At 38.0% G+C, this 19,759-nt stretch overlaps 1 protein-coding gene and 1 pseudogene across 1 annotated transcript in view; both read left to right on the forward strand.

Annotated features, from left to right (window-relative positions):
• DGKB (diacylglycerol kinase beta) overlaps positions 1-19,759 on the forward strand; it is an 881,803-nt gene that overhangs the window by 142,990 nt on the left and 719,054 nt on the right. The gene's annotated exons all lie outside the window — the stretch shown is intronic.
• On the forward strand, positions 6,245-6,965 carry LOC102494504 (V-type proton ATPase subunit E 1 pseudogene; annotated as a pseudogene).

A 19,759-nucleotide genomic window follows, 5' to 3' on the forward strand; every position in this document is an offset into this window, starting at 1 on the left:
CCGAGGTTCAAGTCCTGGACCTGGTGGCTTGCTTTCTCACTCTCTCTCCCTCTCTCTCTCTCACTCTGTCCCTCTTTGGTCAAATAGAAATAAACAAATGAATAAATAATAAATAAAAAAGTTAAATAAAATAATTATAAAATAAAAAAGAAAAGGAGTGGAGAATAGGAGTAGCCTTGCTTGTTCCAGTTTTTAGTATGATGTTATCTATATGTTTTTCATATATGGCTTTTATTATGTTGAGAAATATCACTTTAGGGTTGATTTTGCTCAGTGTCTTAATCACTAAGATATGTTGTATTCTTTTCTTCATGGGTTGACATGATCATATGGTTTTTATCTTTCCTTCTGTTAATGTGATGTATTACATTTATTGTTTTGCATATGTTGAACCACTCTTGTATCTCTGGAATAAAGCCTAATTGGTCATGGTGATCAATCTTTTTAATGAATTGTTGGATATGATTTGCTAGTGTCTGGTTGAGACTTTTTGCATCTATATTCATGAGGGATATTGGTCTGAAGTTTTCTTTTTTTGTTATATTCTTATCTGCTTTTGGGACCAAGATAATGAGGTTTGATGGAAGGTAGGGATCAGGAGGATGGAGGTTTCATAGAATGAATTTGGGGAGGTCCTTCAATTTGAATCTTTAGAAATAGTTTCAGTAGAATTGGGGTTAGTTCTTCTTTAATAGTTTTGTAGAGGGACCAGCTGTTAGCGTAATGGCTATGTCACTGGACTCCCTTGTAGTCGACCGTGGTTCGAGTCCTGGACCTGGCAGCTTAAACTCACACTGGGCGCATATGTGAGTGTGCCCAAGATCCCTAAAGGAGAATGGAGGAGAAGGGATTGTGGCGTGGCCATCTCCCCTGGGGGGTGATTTCTTGCTTTCTGTCTCTCTGTCTCTCTCTGTCTTTCTGGCGAGCGCACATGCTCTGTAGCAAAAACATCTCCAAAAAAAAAAAAAAAAAGTTTTGTAAAATTCATTAGTGAAACCTTTGAGATCTGGGTGTTTTTGTTGGGAGGCTTCCTAATTTGATCTTATTGCTCACTATTGGTCTATTCAGGTTTTATATGTCTTCCTGATTCAATCTTAGTAGATTAAATGTGTCCAGAAATTTGTCCATCTCATCTATGCTTTCTTGTGTGTTGACATATTATTGCTTGTAGTATTCTCTGATGATCGTTTGTATTCTCTTATGTCTGTTGTAATAATGCCTGCTTCATTGCTGATTTGGTTTTTCTGGTTCTCGTCTCTGTTCTTGATTAGTCTAGCCAATGGTGTCTCAATTTTGTTTATTTCATCAATGAGCTAACTTTTTGTTTCATTTATTTTCTGTACAGTTCTTTTATTCTCTTTTTAACTTATTTCTACTCTAATCTTTATTATTTTTTTCTCTTGGTATTTGTTTTGTTTTGTTTTGTCATTACTTTTCCAGTTCCCTGAGGTGTGTTATTAGGTTATTAATTTGCCACCATTAATTTTTTTCTCGTGAGCACAAATTGCTATCAATTTCCCTCTTATGACTGCTTTCACTCTGTCCTATAAATTATGAAAAACTGTGCGCTCGGGACCAGCAGTTGGCATAATGGTATGTCACCAGACTCCCAGGGAGTCAACCGCAGCTCGAGTCCTGGACCAGGTGGCTTAAACTCACGCTGGGTGCATGTGCGTGTGTGCCCAAGATCCCGAGAGGAATATGGAGTAGAAGAAATTGCAGTGTGGCCTAGCCCCCTGGGAGGTGTTTTCTCGCTTTCTGTCTCTCTGGTGAGCACACATGCTTATAGCAAAAACCTCTCCAAAAAAAAAGAGAGAAACTGCTCATTGTCATTGGCTTCAATAAATATTTTGATTTCAGTCTTAACTTTTTCAGTGGTTGTGAAGTCATTCAAGAGTAAGTTGTTTTATTTCCTTGTGCTTGAGTATGTTCAAGGGTTCTTTCTGAATTTAATTTTAATCCTAATGTGATCAGAGTAGATGTTGGATATAATTTCTATATATGATTTGTAAAGGATTGTTTTGCATCCTATCATGTGGTCAATACTAGAAAATGTTCCATGTGGGGGGTGAGAAAAATGTATACTTTGTGCTTATTGGGTGAAAAGTTATTCAGATGTCTGTCAAGTTTTGTGGTATTATTTGATTTATGGTATCATTTAGATCCTTTATCTCTTTGCTTATTTTTTGTCTGGATAACCTTTACAAAAAAGAGAATAGAGGAGTGTTAAGATCCTCAGTGATTAATATGTCACAGTCTATCTCTCCCTATAGATCTAGCAGGCTTTCTTTTACATATTTGTGTTCTCTAGTGTTGAGTGCATAGATATATTTGTAAGTGTTACATCTTCTTGGTGGATTAGCCCTTATATAGTGTCCTTCTTTTGTCTCTTTTTACAGTTTCTATCTTAAAGTCTATTTTGTCTGATATATATATACACCTATATACATATATATGTGTGTGTATATATATATATGTATATATATCAGACACACATATATATGTCTTTATCAGTGAGGAGCATTTCTTATGAGAAGTATAGAGAGAGCTCCTGTATTTTTAATGTATTCAGCTAGTCTGTGTCTTTTAGTTATTTTTTGATTGTTGTTGTTTGTTTGTTTGTTTTAAGATTTTTGCCACAGGGTACATGTACGTACCATAGAGAGACAGAGAAAAACAGTGAGAGGGAAATGCAGACATCACCTCTAATGGGAATGGCCACTCTACAGTCCTTTTTCCTCCATTCTCTTCCTGGGATTTTTAGTACTTAAGCCGACATGCCTGGTGTGATTTTTCTAGCTGCTGGTCCTGGGACTTGACCCACAGGCAACCCTGTGGAAGTCTAGTTCCTTAAACACTATGCCACCTGCTGGTCCCTTAAATGGAAAATTTGATCCATTAACATTCATTATTATCAATATATGTGGATATATCCTCATCATATGTAAGTCATTCTTTTGGTTATTTTTTTTGTTCTTTTATTTCTGTCTCTAGTTTTCATGCTATGGTATTCTTTTCAGTACTTCTTGAAGTACTGGTCCAGTTTTGTTTAATTTTTTGGGGGGTTTGTGTGTCTGAGAATTTCTTTTTTCTCATTTGAAGGATAATCTTGTGGGGTATAGTATTTTTTATTGAAATTATTTTTCTCTTAGTATTTTGAATGGGTCTGCTCATTCCTTCCTTGTTAGCATTGTTTTAATTGAGAGGTCTGTTGTTAGCCTAATAGGATAATCTTTGTAAGTAACTTGACACTTCTTTTTGACCACTTTTAGAATTTTGTCTTTGTTTTTGATTTTGGCCAATTTGACTATAATGTGCCAGGGAAGAATCTTTTGATGTTGATTCTATTTGTCATCCTTTGTGTTTCCTGGTCTGGATGTCTGAATGTTTCTGTAGATTTGAAAAGTTTTCTGAAAGTACTTCATAGAGTAGATTTTCTATGACTCTTCACCTTCTGATATACTAATTATTCAGAAATTTGGGTGTTCAATGATATCTAGTATTTCCTGTATGTTGTCCTCATTCTTTCTTTTTCTTTTTTTTTGTCATTCTTTTGTCTAAGTGAGTCTTTGTCTTCCAGATGAGAGATCCTATCTTCTGTATGATCTACTCTGGTATTAATATTTTTTAAGGAGGTTTTGATTTATTGTATTATAGTCTTTATCTCAAAAGTTCCATTTGATTCTTTTTAATGGTGTCTATCTCTTTATGGAGTTCCTTCTTCAAGTCATGTAATAATTTTCTCATCTCCAGGAGTTGATTGTTTTCTCTTGCATCTCATTAACTTTAGTTACTATGAATATTCTGAATTCTTTTTCTGTCATTTCTGTGAGTTCCTGTTTTATGCATTGTTGGTGATGAGTTACTGCTTTCCCTTGCTGGGGAGGTATTTCTTGGTTTTATCACAGTTCTTGTGCTAAGAACTAAAGATAAAAGATGATTAAATTATGTGACTTCACTTAAAGAAAAATGAAAGGAAGAAATGGAGGTGAGAGAGAGAGGAAGAAAATATGACATTTCCTGACTTAATTTATTTTGACCATTAAAATCTTTATTGTTGGGCTAGCCAAAAGAAGTGGTGGTTAGGGTAGCTGGATCACACAAGGCCAACTATGTAGTTGGAGTTTTGGACTTAGAAGATTGAGAAACGTATGAGGCACATGTGCATGCATACTTAAAATCCTGAGAGAAGAATGGAGGAAAAGAGATTATAGCCCAATCACCCCCTCAGGGGAGGGGGCTGTTTTCTCACTTTCTCTCTGTCTCTGTTTCTCTCTGGTGAGCATCCATGCCCTATAGCAAACAAACAAACAAAACTCATTGTTAAATACTTACAGTAATATAGCCTTAATAATTATATCATCTTAGGACATAGCAATAAAAATAAACTCAAAGGGTTATCCAATAATGCAGATATCACAGGTAAGAATGGTGCATCAGCATAACTACATTGTAGAATAGCTGTAGTGATGCCATTGCTTTGGAGGCTCGAAGCCACATGGGAGCCCCAGGTTCAGATCCTTGACCAACTTGAACATGTCAGGCATGGTTGTGCATACCTTTCATCCTCTTAGGTTGTCGGGAAAGTCAGGATATTTTTCCTAAGTTTTTCTATGCAAAAATTTGTCAGGACTTTCCTGACAACCCAATAGCTAAATGGTAAGCTAGGGTTGAAGGATCATTGTATGAAACCCTGTCAAAAATATCTAGTTCTGTCTCTTTGTTTCTCTCTGTGTCTTTCTTCCTCCCTTTCTCTCCCTCACCTTTCTTAAACAAGAAAAAAAATATATGATTTTTTTTTCCAAGTGGAGTAGGGAACTTAAATAAAGATGTGCAAGCTCTAATTCATGCTTAAAACTAGGTCTCTGGGGGTTAGATCATGGTGCATCAATAAAAGAATCCTCCGTGAGCTCATCCTACATGGGAGCATTCCCAGTGTAAGTCCAGAGACCTCCCTGAGTGTGCCAGGCTCTCATGATCTGAGCTGGCTGGAGCTGAGCATAGGTTATAACATGGGGACTCTGTGAGTGTGCATGTGTACCCAAAATCCTCAAAGGAGGGACAAACAGGAAAGGGATTGTGATACGACCATTCCCAGTGCAGTGGGGGTGGTTTCTTACTTTCCCTGTCTCTCTCTTTGTGTCTCTCTCCTGCAAGCATATGTGCCTTCTGGCAAACTTTTTCAAAAAAGAGACTAAGAAAATAGACTGCTTGATGCCTGGAACATTCTCCTTCAAATAGCACAGAATTAACTCCCCACAGGGACCAATAATTCTATTTGGTTAGGAAGCAAATAATACTATTCATGCCTATTATTAAAAATGATGCTAAATGGTTTTAAAATTTTAGAAGAAAGAAAATAGGCAAAATGTCACCGTGTCTTTGTTAGCATGAGCAAAGCTGCTGAAAGAGAGACCAACAATTCTGAGATGGGAGGAACAAAGAAGTTCGTATTCTTCCCACATGAAACAGTCAGCTGGGCATGTTCTAGGTCTGTGGGAAGCTCTACATCACAGAGTCATTTACAAACTCAAGTAACTTTTTTTTCTTTTTTTTTTTTTTTTTAGAAGGCACGTGTTCTTGACAGAGAGACAGAGAGAGAAATGGAGAGAGAGAAGAGAGAGAACCTCTCAATTTGGCTTGGTCACAGCACAATCTCTCCTCCTGATCATACCACATCTCTCTTTCTCCATTTCTCTATCCTGCTGATATTTTGGGTACACACACACACACACACACACACACAGACACACACAGACACACACATTAGCCCAGCAGTGTTTCTAAGACATGGGGGCTATGATATGAACCACGGTTGGCCACGTAGAATCCAGCTCCCTTAACCATATTCTGTGAGACTGGCCCACAAACTCAGGTTACATCTATTACATGTTCGAGGGTTGTTCTAAGTTTTGTTCATTCTCCAGCTGACAAAAGTAGGAAAAGAAAGCATGCAGAAGGTACTTCACTATTGAAGTGTCCCAGCGAAGAATCATTACAAATCACTTCTTTTTATCCTATGTCCCATATTTAAGTTGCCCATGTGCTCAGCTACAACACTAATTATAGAAGAGGCATCTTTCCTGAAAAATAAAAATGTAAAAGTAAGGCTACAATTAAGGAAAATTGGAAAAAAATATTGATGAAGTCAAAACTGCACCAGTTTTTCTCTGCCCCTTCTTCTGCCTCCCCCTTCAAACCTAACCACGAATTAGTTGCCCTCTGGCTTAGCATCACTTTTGCCATGGCCCTCAGCAATGCTGATGTGTAAAATGCACACAATGACTTTCACTGCATAAGAAGTCAATGAGCAAAATGACAAAACAGATGCCAAGGCATAAAAAGAGTTCAACATTGAGAAAGGTTGTCTTGTGCAAACTCAAAGACTGAAGATTATGGAATATTATGAGAAGAAAGAAAAGCAGGTTGAGGAACAGAGAGAATTCAGATGTCTAATTTGATGAATCGAACAAGGCTCTAGGTCCTCAGAGCAAGAGATGACTTATCCAAAGACCTACTGAGTGGAGCCCAGCAGAGACTCAGCAAGGTGGTGAAAGTACTTTAGGTAACTAAGTACCAGGTGCTGCTGTATGGGCTGTCCTCCAGGGCTTGTAATAGTTGTTGGAACCCTGAATGATCATTTATTGCAGGAAACAAGATTCCCCTCTGGTACAGGATGCAATGAAGAAAGCATCTCTATGTGCAAAAATTGCCACCAAAAAGATGTTGATGTCCCGTTTGATCGGGAGGCATTCTTGCCTATGGATATAGCTAGTAGAGTTAAGATCTATAATGAGGATCATAAGATAAATGTTTTTAACATTCTGGAAAGCAGGCTGGATTTCATAGCCCAGTAGATGATGCCGAAAGTCTGAAGAGCCCTATTCAGTGCAAATGCCAATAGGAAGTATGTGGACTATGCCTTGGGGAAGTGGAGTGCATGTACTCTACTGTGGAATTTCTGATATCTGAGAAAACAAGATCTATGTAACTTCTGCTTTGCTGTTTGAATATTGTTCTGTATTTATTTCAAGGATACCCTCTGCAGTCAGTGCTTTTGACCTAATTGGTAAAAGTGGGAGAAAATTCCACTTAATTTGATCAGGAATCTACCTCTTGTTTACCTGAAAGGAATACGACTTAGAGCTATTCTGTAGCATGATGGTGAGAGGATCAACTGGTGGTTGTCTGGACATCACCAAGCCCTCTTATTCCTGGGATCCAGCGACCTGGTCTGCAGGAGAATCTGGTGTTCTCTTTCTGGAAGTTTCTGCTCTTAGGCTTAAAATACATGTAGAGCATGCATTCCTTCCAGCAGCAGTAGATTCCCTGTTACTTGTGTGGACCCACTTTTCCTCATCTGTAAATGTGACTTGAATCATAAACCATGAATACGTTTTCTGTATCAAAACAAATGGTTTATGTGAAAAAAATTATCAATGAAGTCAAAAGAAAATTCAGATAAATTTTCTTGGATTCTAGAGAACAGACAATAAATATATTCTGGAACTGAAGAATAAGGAAATAGTTATTTTTGACAGGCACAGTGGCATGAACAGTAGGGTGCTGCTGGGTGATTCTGGAATGTATCTGAGTTTGTATCCTGGGACTGCCTAAACATACCTCCTTGTTCCTCTCTCTTATGAAGGAATAAATAAATTAACCTTTAAAAAGGCTGGCAGTAGGAACCAGTAGATGGTGTAATGATTATGTCACTAAACTCCCACATAGTCAACCAGTGTTCAAACCCCAGATCCAGTGGCTTAAAACTCATGCCAGGCACATGTGTGTGCATGTCCAAAATCCTGAGAGGAAAATGGAGGATAAGGGATTGTGCCATGACCATTCCCCCGTGGAGGGTGATTTCTCACTTTCTGTCTATCTCTCTGGAGAGCACATGCACCCTACAGCAAAAAAAACCAAAAACAACAACAACAAAAAAACTTTCTTATAAAAGGTGGGGTGCTGGAAACGAGCCAGCAGATAGTATAGTGGTTAAGGTGCTGGATTCCTACACAGCCAACCACAGTTTGAGTCCTGGACCTGGTAGCTTGATACTCATTCTGGGCATGTGTGTGTGCATGCCTAAAATCCCAGGACGAGAATGGAGAAAAAGGGATCGTGGTGAGATCATTCCGCTCCCCTCTCTTATAAAAGGTGGGGTGCTGGAAACGAGCCAGCAGATAGTATAGTGGTTAAGGTGCTGGATTCCTACACAGCCAACCACAGTTTGAGTCCTGGACCTGGTAGCTTGATACTCATTCTGGGCATGTGTGTGTGCATGCCTAAAATCCCAGGACGAGAATGGAGAAAAAGGGATCGTGGTGAGATCATTCCGCTCCCACAGGTGAATACTTTTTCCTCTCTCTGTCTCTCTCTAGCAAGTGCATGTGCCCTGTTCCAAAAACAAAAACAAAAACAAAAAATGGGGGGTGGGAGCAGCAGCAGTGATGACACAGTGGTAACTTGGTGCTCTCTGAGGCCAAACCCACATAAGATGCTTCTAGAGGTCTACCTGGGCAGGCTGTATGCTGTTCATGTGCCCATGACCCAGTCTGGCTGAGGCTGGGCTTGCATTTCTCTCTTTTATGGAAGAAATTAAGAAAATAATAAAATAAAACAAAATAAAATAAAAACAACAATACCTTAAAAAGGGCTGTCTCACTGTGGCCTAGTGTTTAAAGGTGCCAGACCCCACGTGGCTGATTACGGTTCAGTGGCTTAAAAACATGATGTGCATATATGTATACTTGCCCTAAATTCTGATAGGATGGAAAAATGGAGGAGAAGGGACTATGGCTCATGAGGGGGTGGTTTTTTCCTCCCCATGCTACCCCCTTCTAGTTCTCTGTTTTTCTCTGATAAGTGCATGTGCCCTCTAGAAATTAAAAAAAAAAAAGAATAACTTTAGAAAAGGGAACTAGGGGTTTTGGTGAAATATTTAGAGCTATAAGGTATCAATCCTAAGAACTAAAACTAGAAATATAAGGACCAGTAGTTAGCATAATAGCTATGTCACTGGACTCCCACATAGTCAACCGTGGTTCGAGTCTTGGACCTGGTGACTTAAACTCATGCTGGGTGCGTGTGCATGCGTGCCCAAGATCCTGAGAGGAGAACGGAGGAGAAGGGATTGTGGCGTGACCATCACCCCTGAGGGATGATTTCTCGCTTTCTATCTCTCTTTCTCTGTCTTTCTGGTCTTTCTGGCAAGCACTCTTGCCCTATAGCAAAAACTAAAAACAAAACCAAAAACAAGCAAGACTTATGATCGGTGGCGGAGTCAGAAGTGGCAAAGATGGAAGAACCAGAGTCAGGCTTGGGATTTAGAAAAGCCAACAAAATTTATTCTGCCAAAAGTTTTCAGGTGAGGTCCCGCGGTCTCAACAGAGGCGGGAGGAGTCACCCTCAAAGATTGCTACTCATTATCTTATTGGGGCCCTTGTCCAATGAGCGGTTGCCACGGACAGCATTATGGCCTTTTTTTCTGGCCAATGGGAGATGATGTTTCTGCTCAATTGGTGGCAGACGCACCAAATCCGGAGGGTGGGAAAGTCCGATGGTGGTGGTGCCCCAGATGTGGAAGGTGGAAAGTTTCCACCATGTTTCTCTTCCCTTCCCACAGACCCTACAGCTATGTCATGATTCTTTACCACAATGGCCTCTATAGGTGGGATTAGACTACATGTCACTGTATCCAGCTTTTAGGTTTGCTTGGAGATTCAATTTGGCCTTCTGTCTGACCTCAGCCTGCCAAGTAGCAGCATCAGCCAGAGCACACTCTTGCAAGTGGGCCTATTTCTCACCATTTGTATCAGGGGATAAAATAGGATATTATGACAAAAAATGTACGACTAAATAGATTAGAAATGGATGAAATATTTCTTTCTAAAGTGTGTGTAAAACAGTATGTTTTACTTTACATTTTTTATTGTTTAAATATGTTGTTCATGTTGCTTCAACTATATTGATTTTTTAATTGCCAGAGGGCACATGCACTCATCACAGAGAGAGAAAAAAAAAGGGAGAGACACAGAGAACAGAGAGAGGACAGCACCTCCTGAAAGGGCATGCCATGCTGCAATCCTTTCCTTTCCATGTCTCTATTCTGTCAGGATTTGGGGTGCACACACACAATGCCTGGCATGTTTTTCATGCTGCTAGGACTGGGTTTTGAACTAAGGTCGGCCATGTGGAATCCAGCTTTTTATATCCAGCACTTAATCACTGCATAACAGGGCTTGCCCAGGACTATTAATATTAAATGATGGTTATTTTAAAATTATTTTTATAGTTATGAATAGAATAATGTTTAAACAAGGCAGCTATGTATCTTAAAGATGACAAACCTTTTGTGCGAGTCTGTGGTGGTGCTAAAGAGAGAATAACCTGAGCCTGTGTGATTTTAGAGAGTAGAGATTTAATCAGCTCACAGTTTGGGGTGCAAGTTTGGGGGCTCTCATCAGAGGTGGGTCTTCTGGCTGCATCGCAATGTGACAGAAGGAAGAAGTATGTACACCACATCTCTGCATCATTTCCTCTCCTTATTAGCCCACCAGGACTCAATTATGGGGATCTCACATTGCTGCCTAATCACTCTCTGGAAGTGATTGGGGGATTAGTCATTTCAACAACATAATCAGATTACATCTCAATACTTTCACAATACAAACAGATTCCAACATTTGAGGGGATACCTTCAAACCATCACACCTTTCAAAATTTCTTTATACTAATATAAGTAACTGGCATAAAAATAAGATCAAATAGGGAACAGCAGTTAGTGTAATGGCTATGTTGCTGGACTCCCATGTACTCGACCGTGGTTCGAGTCCCAGACTTGGTGGCTTAAACTCAAACTAGGCACCTGTGCGTGCGTGCCCAAGATCCCAAGAGGAGAATGCAGGAGAAGAGATTGCGGTGTGGCCATCTCCCATGGGGGGTGATTTCTCACTTTCTGTCTCTCTGTCTCTCTCTGTCTGGCGAGCGCACACACCCTATAGCAAAAATCTCTCTCAAAAAAAAAAAAGAGAAAAAAATAATATCAAATATTTTCTCCTTTCTATTAATTAATTCATATTATATTTACACATCACAAAAATGAACGAATGACTATAAATAAAGGACAACACTATCTGTAAAATGTTAAAAGTTAACTGCCACTTTATCTGTCTTATGGAATGGATGAAACTTAAAACCAATTCTTTCTCACATAGCTGAATATTTTCCTATTAGTAAACTTTTGCATGAGATCCTTTTTTCCTGTTACTTTCTTAAAGAACAAACAAAAATATCAAGCAACTGGAAGAATGGTTCCATCTGCCAAGGGTTATAGAGCAATTAATACTGGAAAATCAATTCTTATTTTTATAGAACTCTAAGAAATGAGATTTGATTAATAAGCAGCCTAGCATACTGATGTAAAAATAGATTTTAATGTGACCTGTGTAGCACAAAGAAGTGAATATTTTATGCAAGGTACTTTTATGTGCTAGGTCCAAAGGAAAAACTAAGAACATAAGTCATAGTCATTAACTTGAAATATTGCATATATAGTGTTTTAAAACTGGAAAGGCTTAGATATTGCCCAATTTGTCATCTTTATTTACAAACAAAAATAATAATAACATCCAAGGAATATATTCACCCTAGTTACATTGGTCTCCTAACTGAATTCACTCCTCTTTCTACTTTAGAGCTCTTTTCTTACTCAGTCTTATCTTTAAAAATATGGTACTCAGTAACCACTCTACTATCATGGAAGTAAAACAGAGAATTCACTAGTAATACTAGGTCTACTTCATTCCCTCAAGTAATAGAAAGCCTGAATTAATATGGCATTTTTACTAGAGCACATGATTATTACAGCTAGAATACAGTACATGTGAATAATATTTGAATTATTTCCACATTCTACAAAAGCCAAAATGTCTCTCTTATTTAGCTCCATGATGAATTATGTTAGTTCAAACTTGCTAAAGGGAAATTAGCGGGTTATTTTTTAAAAGAATGCCTCAGGATGGGCAGGTGGTGTGGTTGTTGAGGGCACTAGACTTCCACATAGCTGACTGTAGTTCGAGTCCTGGACCTGGTGGCTTACCTTCTCACTTTTCTTCTCTCTCTCTCTCTTCTTTTGTTCCCCTTTCTCTCCATCCCTCTCTCACTGTGTTTCTCTCTGGTCAAATTAAAATAAAGTTAAATAAAATAATTCTTGTAAAAAAATAGAAAACCTTAAAGTCTGTGACATCTTTAACCCATCCATTCTGCCTTTAGGACTATATGGTAGAGGAAGAATGAAATATGTTCCAAAGGTATATTATATTAACTTTATTATATCTTTATTATGTTTTTAATGGTAATAAAAATTTGTTAGTAATTTAAATGCTCAAAAATAGGTTATGGGCCAGCCACAGTGACATGGTGTCAGTGCAGTACTCCATACTGGCAAACCTGGGCCAGCATGGGGAAGTCGCAGGTTTGCATTCCGAGGTCTCCTTGTAAATGTCAGTGCATGCACATGTATCCATGAACCAAGCTTGCTGAGGCTGGGAGTGGATAGTAGTGTGAAGACTCTGTTGGGATGTCTATCTTTCATTCTCCTCATACACACACACACACACACACAGCTCACAGTTCAAGTCCTGGACCTGGTGGCTTGATTTCTCTCTCCCTCTCGCTGGTCAAATTGAATAATAATAATAAATAAATAAGTAATTTTTAAAAAATAGTCTAGTTAGTAAATGCCATAGGGTGGGCGCCACCACACCCAGAAATAGTCTAGTTAGTAAATGGAATTGTGGTCTATATATGTCATCTCAATTGACTCAGTTTATATAATTCTGGCAAACTCTCTGCTCAATGAGTATGAATCTAAATATTCTGGATTTTATTTGTAGTTCGGTTACTGAAAAGAACAGAGGATTCAATAGAAATATGAAACAAGTCCAATCAAGATCTTAAAGCATTTCTTTGATGAACTGTAGTAGAAAATAGTAGCTTGTCAATTGTTTATTCATTTATTTCCATGAGAGACAATACCTCCAAGGAGGTTTCAATACCTCAATTTAACCCCAGGTTTTATCTAGCATGGATCATGGGCAAACAAGAGAAGCCTTTGGACCCAAACTTGTAACCTTTCTATGGAGATTGCTTCATACAGTATCATAATTTACTATTTGGCTAGGGCATGGCTAATTTTAAACAAGTAGGATCATGATTTTGAAGCATTTTTTCAAGAATTATAACAGGAGGTGACATATGGCTTTCAAGGCACGATCCTGCAGATGAAGTACAATCAGGGCAATGGCTACCAAGAGATGGATATAGTCAAGTCAGAGCAAAAGCAGAAGGCCCAATAGCAAAGGCTATGGCAACAGTTTTGAGGGTTTGCTCATGTTACTTTGCTTGTTGGCTTTCTGGAGAACAACAGAGCAAATGCACCTGCTTGTTGGAAGTGTTTTGAGAAAGTCAGCCACAGTTTTAGCAGAAACATCCCTAGAACAGCTCTACCAGGGTTCTTCAGCACAACGATGCTCTCGCTTATGCCTGGCATCACACCAGGTCAAGTTTGTGAGAGTTTCTATGAGAAATCCATAGACAATTCACCTCACAGTTATGATTAAGCTCCTCTGACTTATTTTAGTTTCCTAATCTTAAAAAAATCTTTAAAGGGCACTCATTTTTACTTAGTTAATAATTTAAAAAGACTGCATTGTTATTGCTGGACAAGGAGTCCTATCCCCCATTTCAGGGACCCAAAGAAGCTCAAATCTGCAAAGACAAAGTTGTTGGTAAGAGAGGAAGGGAGAATTTATTCTGGCTTGGCCACATTGGGAAGACATGTAAGAATAATGTAAGAATATTTTTGACTACTCCGTCAACCTACAGATGCTTTTATAGGAGAAGCAAGATGCTAGGGGAATAAGAACTATCTACAGAAAAGCATGGATCGTGTTCATTTTTAGCACGGGGGTACAATCAAGTAATTCATCTTCAGGACAGGTGTTTTCGTTCCCTGGGGTGGAATATTCCCTCTTTCTTTCAAACTTCAGGTTGACGATTGTCTCTTTGGATTTGCTATGAGAGGTCTCAAAGAATATCAGAATTAAAGAAAAATAACTTTGATTAACAAGATGGAGGCTCGCAGGCCCCAATTATAGCATAGTTAAACTTCCAGGATCTTCACGTCTTTAGAGGTGGACCATACCACGTAAGGCATACAAAACTGCCTGAAACTTGATGGAGATTATGTTGAGAAATGAAGTTTAAATTTCAATTGTTTAATGCCATTTTAATACATTTTTGGAGTTTCTTTTTACTATTCAACCAATATTGTTGAAAGCATAAGTATATATTTATTAATATGAAAACATGTTAAGTGTATAAACAGTTTGAAAATTCCAAGTTAAGTATTTTTATTGGAAGTATCTAGAAGTATCTATGTAATCATAAAAAGTTAGAATGATTTTGCTTTAAAACATAAAACTCATTTCCATCTTAACAGCTAAGGAACACATGCCACGTAAAATGTTGTCAATCTGGACAATGAAAACCAAGGCATGTAAAGCAATCTGGGATGGAAGGAAGACAGCAAATGGAGGAAAGGAATTGGAGAATTCTAAGACAATAACAAATTGTTTTTTAAAAATCTCACAAATTTATATAAAGTTGCTGCCAATTTCACTTAGTTGGCCATCTGTCTTTATTAACTAGGACTTGCTTAGAAAAATCTAATAATTTGGAGAAGACTATTATAGATGACTAAATAGCCTCTAAGGTTGAAAAAAAGCATGATTGATATCCTATTATATAGAATAGAAATTTACACATTTTTAAAAGTCCAGTTGTTTAAAAACCATTAATCAGATAATTTAGCAACATTCAAGCAAAATCACTATACTATGTAATTAATCAGATAACATAGCAACATTCAAGCAAAATCACTATACTATGAAAACTAATAATTATAATAATGTATGAAGAAAAAGAAAACTAAGATTTTTGACACTTTTCATACTGACTCTTCTACGGTTGTATGTAATTTCAGGATTTAACTGAAACAATTAGCCAATCAGTTTAGGACAGTCTTCATAATTTTGTTTATGTTTGGACAATGTCAAAGACCCAGCAAGGTAACAGCTGGAGTTTATTTAATTTCTTGGAATTCTCTTTTTAAATGGCCTTGTTCCAAACCAACTCCTACTTAGGAAGACATTCTTTCCTGCTCTTTCTCAGGCTTTTTCTATTACAGAAAGAATGTCAAGATGATTTCTCCATGGTTTGTAAATCTCTTCTGTCCAGTAATTCAGAGGGATTTTAATGAGTCTTTATACTCTTCCCAATCTTGTAGGTGAGATCAGATAGCACTAATGATAATACAGTAAACAACAAAGAAGGCCCTTGGCAAGCACTAATTCTAGGAATGCAGCCCACTTACAAAAGCCACATCCTCAGGAAAATGAGTTTACTGCCTAGATATTTTTTTTTCCCCTCTCCCTTTTGGAGTAGGACTATAAAATACAGGAGAGGCAATGTAGGTGCATGAAAATGTAACTGTCCAACATTAACATGGCTTTATCATGATGTATGACAAGTTGTAATACAAAAGAATTTGCTACAGATGTAGGCCAGGCTAATCAGTTTTATTTATAGCCCATTTACATCTCCTGATGATCTCATCTTTTGTCCATTGCTCTCCTATCGTTCTTTCTGGGACTTTCTAAGGTAGAGGTAGTTTGAACATATATCTCTATGCCCCTCATTATTATTACTTCACATTTCTCATTAGAAAGATGAGGACAGGACCCCTTATTTATAGCAGCTAAATGGAGGAGTACACTGTTCAGTTTTCGTACAACCCTCCAATCTGCTTGGCTAAATTCCAAGGCTGTTCTTGGCTTTTCTCATTCTCATGGTCTTTTCATTACTCCTTTTTGTGATTCTTCAATTACTTTTACTGAATTCTCTGAATGCATACATTCTATTTCTATTTAACATGTATAATACTTGTATCCCTCATTATCTGAATTTAATCCACTGTTTAAAATGCATTGAATATTGATTTTTTTAATAGTTGGGGCTCTATGTCATTGTCTTTAATAGGGGAAACAAGAATGTATTTGCAACTTGTGAAAATATCCAACCAGATTTTTCCAAGAAATAATAAATACCGAATGGCCTATATAAAACTCAACAAAGACTTCTGCATAATACAAAGCACTAAAGCATCAATTACTTAATCATTTAACACCTAATTATTTAGTACTTTATGTACTTATTAGTGCATATGAGTTCAATGTACAATGATGCTGTCATGTAAAGTATTAGGTACAAATTACGTTTTCATTCTAAGTAGAAACTTGAAGAACAAATAGTATGTTAACAATGCGATGAATAAAAATAACCCTTAACCAAACGGCATAAAAAAGCAAGGTGGTTTTTGTAAAATTGAAGCATTGAGGGGGTCACCAGGTGGCATAGTGGTTAATGTGCTGGATTCCCACATGGCCAACCAGAGTTGGAGTCCCAGACCCAGAGGCTTGAGATTTCACACTGGGCACGTGCACTTGTATGCCCAAAATCAGATGAAGAGAAGGGATTGCCATCATTCCTGGGAGGGTATTTCTCACTTTCCCTCTCTCTCTCTCTATCTCTCTCTCTCCACTGAACACAAACAACATAGAGCAAGACCTAAAAATACAAATCAAAAATTTGAAGCATTGAATACTTCCTGACTGAGGATTAGTGGTAGAATAAATGGTAGAAGATGTCAACGATGTCTGATAAAGAGAAACAGAGAACAGAAGGGAGCTGCTAAGGTATGAGACTAGAAGGAAGCAAATGCCTGCAGGTTGGTCAGGCCTAAATACAAGAAACCAAGAGACAGGTTTCTTTTGGTTCTTTTGGGACTGTGACCCTTACATATCATAATCACATTGTTATTGCCAAATTATTTTTTGTACATATCTTAATTTCGTTTTAAAGATTTGCATCAAGTACTTGTGCTCTCTCTTCTTCCAGTTCACAAGAAGAATTAAGTTAACAGATTTCTTTCTGTACTTGCTTTTCATAAACAAAGTTCTTCAGCATTTTCACTGCTCAGAGTAGTATATCAGGTCTCTACACTACTTTAAGATGTGTGTTGTGTGTAGCTCTATTCCTAGAAGTTTTTCAAATTTAGCAACAAGCGATAAAGCCATTTGTTTCATACTTTATTGTTAGGCATGATACCCCTCTTGTAGCCCAAGTGATTGGGTAGAGTAACTTTTTGCTATGAGGACTGTTTAGTCCTTTATTGTAGGGAAGTCATCTTCATCATCACTAATTCCAGATACTACATCACCAACATCAAATAATGTGTCTTCCCTTTTTGACTATAAAAATAATTGTGGTGGAGCCAGCAAGTGACATGGTGGTTAAAGTGCTGGACTCCCACATGGCCGACTGTGGTTCAAGTGTCAGATATGGTGGCTAGCTTTCTTATTTTCTCTCTCTCTTTTTCTGTCTCTTCTCGGGTGAACACATGTGCCCTATAGCAAATTCAAAAATAATAAATAAAATTTAAAAATAACAGGGGTATTGTGGGACATAAAGATCACATGAATATTATCTCATAATCAATAGTCCTAGAAAGATATGCTAGAATGATCTAGAATGCCCTAGAAATATCAAAAAAGAGATATGTGTACTTTTCTGTCTTCAGATATTGAAATTTTGATAGTGACAGAAAGGTTTTGACATGTGGCTTGACTACCTCTCCACCATTTAGATACTGCACTCTGTCATTTTTACTACCCCTTATTCGTCTTGACATTGAAGCCATCCTCCCCCTAGAATGCTCCCAGACAAAGACTAAGTGTAGTAGTAGTGGTTAAGTCCAGGAAATTGCTCTCTAACAGAGAGATCTTCCAGTGGACGATGTTTGCTGGGAGCTGTTCCTTGGTTAGCAGAGACTTTCTCTGTCAGAGGTCTTGCTAACCAGTCATCTTCTTGTCCCCTTCCACAGGTGTTAGAGCTGTTTCATAGTCTGAAGATTTCCACACTCATTTCTGCTGCTTTACTCCCTTATCATTCAAAGATGTTTCTGTCAATTTCTTTCTTTCTTTCTTTCCTTCTTTCTTTTTTTGGAGAGGTTTATGCTACGGGGCGCGTGCACTCGCCAGAAAGACAGAGAGAGACAGAGAGACAGAGAGTGAGAAATTACCCCCCCAGGGGATGGCCATGCCACAATCCCTTCTCTGTTCTCCTCGCGGGATCTTGGACACGCATGCACATGCGCCTGGCGTGAGTTTAAATCACCGGGTCCGGGACTCGAACTGCGGTCGACTACATGGGAGTCCAGCATCTTAGCCATTACACTAAATGCTTATCCCTCTGTTAATTTCTTATATGTGCTTCTCAGAGAAATTCAACTAATACACTATTTTAGTAAAAAATTAACTTCATACAATTCTGGGAAAGCTTTGGGGGTTCAGAGCAATCCATCAGTAACATTTTGCTCCACTGTTATTTTTGAAATATCCACCTAAATAAAGCTTCTAAAAGGTTGGATAGTGGCTTAAAAAAAAAAAAGATACATTTAAATCCTAATTACTGTGAAGGTGACTATATTTTGAAAAAGAATCTTCACAAATATAATTAAGACAAAATCATGTGATCATTTTGGATCTAGGGTGTGCTTTTAGTCCAAAGACCATGGTGTGTATAAAACATAGAGGGGTCATGTGAAGACAAAGGCAGAATTTGGATCATTGGCTCCATAAGCCAAGGATTACCAAGAATTTTCAGCACCCACCAGATCCTAGGGGACAGGCATGAAATGGATATTATCTCAGTGCCTCCAGAAAGAAGCCTGCTAACACATTGATTTCAGACTTCTGGCCTCTAGACTTATCCTCTTTGAGAAAATAAATTTCTGTTGTTTCTTTTGTGGTATTTTTTTTTTTTTAAATAGCAGCTGTAGAAAACTGATAGTATTAGCTTACCCATAGCAGGTTTTTATGTTCTGACAGATTTCTTCTTTGTTTTCTTTTCTTTTCATTACAGATGAACTTATAAGCTGGTACTTGCTAAAATAATAATAATTCTCATGTCGATATGATAGAATTCTGTCTATAGTAGAAGCGCATTGTTCAAATGAATCTTCCAAAACACAGGAAGATTGCTGTAGCCTCATTCGCTGTGATTTTAAGTGGTGCAATGCTATGGGAGAAGGGAAGTCTTCCAAACTGTTTCAAAATTGCATTGATTCCAAACACCTTTAAAACCTATCACCCATTTCTGTTCCTCCTTTAATAGATTTTCAAAAAGTTTAAACAACATGGAACCATTCTTGGTCCTGCCTGGTGAATGAAGTGTAGCTAGGATGTGTCAGAAATCCTTTCACCCAGGGACCAGCAGATGGCGCAGTAGTTTGGTCGTTGGATTCCCACAAATTCCACCTCAGTTCAAGGTCTGGACCCAGTGACTTAGAACTTATGCCAGGAAAATGTGCGTGCATGCCCAAGATCCTGAGAGGAGAAGGGGATGTGGCATGGCCATCCCCTGGGGGTTGATTTTTCACTTTCTGTCTCTTTGTCTCTCTGGTGAGCACACACGCCTTCTATCTCTGTAACAATTTAAAAAAGAAAAAAAGAAATCGTTTCACCCACAGTAGTCAAAACATTTTGCAAGCATTTAAGCAGGTCTTTTTAATTTGATAGCAATGATGGAATAGGGTGTTAGCATTTTTATAGCAAATATTCAAGTGTAAGAATGTAGA

This window comes from Tupaia chinensis, unplaced genomic scaffold, assembly GCF_000334495.1.
Source record: "Tupaia chinensis unplaced genomic scaffold, TupChi_1.0 Scaffold145916_1, whole genome shotgun sequence".
Lineage (NCBI taxonomy): Eukaryota > Metazoa > Chordata > Mammalia > Scandentia > Tupaiidae > Tupaia > Tupaia belangeri.